This window comes from Bubalus bubalis, chromosome 8 (genome assembly GCF_019923935.1).
Source record: "Bubalus bubalis isolate 160015118507 breed Murrah chromosome 8, NDDB_SH_1, whole genome shotgun sequence".
In the NCBI taxonomy this organism is placed as follows: domain Eukaryota; kingdom Metazoa; phylum Chordata; class Mammalia; order Artiodactyla; family Bovidae; genus Bubalus; species Bubalus bubalis.
This window is the reverse complement of record NC_059164.1, coordinates 23,642,629-23,645,516: the sequence shown is the minus strand read 5'-3', so window position 1 is coordinate 23,645,516 and position 2,888 is coordinate 23,642,629. Positions and strand designations below refer to the sequence as shown.

Here is a 2,888-nt window from a genome sequence, read left to right as displayed (position 1 = left end):
AAATATAAAATTGCAAGTGAAAGCCGCAGTCCCTAATGAAACCTTTGCAGATGTTTTTAAAAGGCAAATCAGATCACGTCCCCCTTTTGCATACAATACTAAAACCTCTACCTGGGCTCCAGACAGTCAAATCTGACTACAAACTGGTGACTTGTCTGCCAATACTTTTTCTGCACGGCCTCAGCTCCAAGCACTCTTGGCTACCTGCCTACCCTTGACCACGCTGAGTTCTTGCTTCTCCCATTCAGGCCTGCATTTCCTAATCCCTCTGCCTGGAATGCTCTGACCACATATGTCTTGGACTTACTCCCTCACTTCCTTTAGACCTCCACTTCCTCATATAGGCAATCCCTGATCTTAAATAAAATGGCACCACCCCTCACATTCTACCCCTTTAAATAGTATTATTTTTTTCTTTATTTTAAAAATATTTATTTATTTATCTGTCTGTGATGGATCACAGTTGCATCACACAGGATCTTCCTTGCAACAGGCCCGTTCTTTAGTTCTGGCAATGTGAACTCTTAGTTGCAGCATGTGGGCTCTAGCTCCCTGACCAGGGATCGAACCCGGGCCCTCTGCATTGGGAGTGCAGAGTTTTAGCCATTGAACTGCCAGGGAAGTCCCCAGGTTTTGTTCGGTTTGTTTGCTTTTCAGCTGTTAGGTAAGTATCTACTGATTTTTTACCCTTATTGATTACAGGCTTCCTGAGAGCAAGGACTATGTCTTGGAGTCATTACTCTGTCTCTAGCACCTTGAACTGTCCTTGGAAGCCCCAGTACCAGCCCATACCCTGAATCCACGTGAATTAGAAAGAAAGGACACTCCTGCCTCAAATTATTAGAACGTCACCACCTGTGACCAGAGAGTTCCTTGTAAAACTGCTTGGTAATTGTGAAGTAAGTGACATCCTCGGGTGGCAGGCAACCTGGGAGCATGATTTGCTCTATTATATAAACATTGCCCCTGAGCTGACAAGGTTGTTACTAGTTTCCTTTGCCCTACACGCAACAAGCCAAATGCTGAGAAACCAAGGTTTACAACAAAGTTTATGCACAAGGCAGTCAAACAAGGAAACGGAAAACAAGACTTAGCTCTGCTTCCCTGAAGCCAAGAGGGTTGCAGTGTTTATGGAATGAGCAGGGATGAGGAGGGTGGTCCTCAGTTCAGTTCAGTGGCTCAGTCTTGCCCGATTCTTTGCGAACCCGTGAATCGCAGCACGCCAGGCCTCCCTGTCCATCACCAACTCCCGGAGTCTACTCAAACTCACGTCAATTGAGTTTGTGATGTCATCCAGCCATCTCATCCTCTGTTGTCTCCTTCTCCTCCTGCCGCCACTCCCTCCCAGCATCAGGGTATTTTCCAATGAGTCAACTCTTCGCATGAGGTGGCCAAAGTATTGGGGAAAGGTGATTCGTGCAGAAAAGAGGTGAGGTCATCTGCGCAGGCGCATTGGGTTGCTCACCTCTGCATATTTTAAATGGAGATGCCCAGAAGGATCTGAGGGTGGAGTTTTCTAGTCCTCTGCCTTTCAAAGGCCATTCATGAGACACCACTCAGGTCAGTTTTAGGATCAGCAGTCCCAATTAGTCTTATCCAGCTCGCAGTGGAGAAGAGCTGACTCCGAGTTCCTATAGAACAGCTGGGCTACGTGAAGCTGAGCAGGTAGGCAGTTAGAGGAAAAGAGAAAGGAAAAATAGCTAACACCGGCTCCTTAAAAGCAGAGGGGTTTTTACGGGTGGTTACTATATCTGTTATTCTGCAGGACAAGCTCAAGAATTCCTGTTAGCCATCAGCTTCTGTTAAATCTGTGGGGCAGGGTTCAGTTGTAGCAAGAATATTGGTTGAATTAATTCATGAGTGAAATGACATGACGTCCATTCAAAGATATACCTGTAGATCTAAATTTGTTTAAAATGTCGCTCAGGAACACTTTCTTACTGGGCAGTCTGTGGGTGTCATAATTCAAAACAAAAATGTAGTTATAGTCTTTGAAATTGTACTAAAAATATATGAAGTCGGATGAGAAAAAAATAGAAAGAATAGTTAAGGAGAATAGGCTTTAGCAGATGTTCATTTGGACAGAAAAGGGAAAATTTTCCTTTTGCTCAGATGCCTGTCTTGAAATTCTCACAATTTTTTTGCAGACATTTTGGCTGGTTTCCAAACATACATCATTGCTTGTCTGGTATGAGGAATGCCATCTGTGCTCTATGGAAATCCTTTTTTAAAAATGGACTGCTAATTATACTCCAGGCAGGTGCTGTTAAAGTGAAATCAGGTGTCAAGCTTACAATTGTCTAAAATGACTATGCTATATTGAAAAAGAATGGCAAACCATATTGTAAAATGGAATTTAAGCATAACATGCAAGTGTTCCATTTTTGGGGTGTTGCAAAGGTCAGATTGCAGAGCAAAGCTGTAAAACTTTCAAATTACTTCCACCATCAACAATGGCATAAAGCTTTAATTTAAATAAATGATATAGAGTACATCAAAGTTACACATTTCCTCACTGAAATACCTCCCAATTATATTTTTTTATGAAAAATATATGAAGGAGGAACAGTGAGCTGAAGAGTATGACTACCAATTCCAAAGTAAACACATTTTGGAAAATCAGTCGAAATTAAAATTTTATGGTAATTAAATTGAACCCATTATATTATCAGAATAAATAGACCCAGTGGCATGTTTTAGGCCCCTGCAGGGCAAAATAACCAATTTATTTTTCTTAAATATATTAATTAAGTAGAATTATTATAGGCTTTCACAGTTAGACTACAGAATTACAATGACATACTCATTTGATAGAGTGCTAAGCAAGATAGAAAAACATCTCAAATTTTGAAGTTTGGGTATGCTGCTGCTGCTGCTAAGTCGCTTCA

At 41.5% G+C, this 2,888-nt stretch overlaps 1 non-coding gene across 1 annotated transcript; it reads right to left on the bottom strand.

Moving 5' to 3' along the window:
* Positions 1-548: 548 nt before the first annotated feature.
* On the bottom strand, positions 549-621 carry TRNAG-CCC. The gene has a single exon. It is a non-coding gene; the product is annotated as a tRNA-Gly (tRNA).
* Positions 622-2,888: the final 2,267 nt, after the last annotated feature.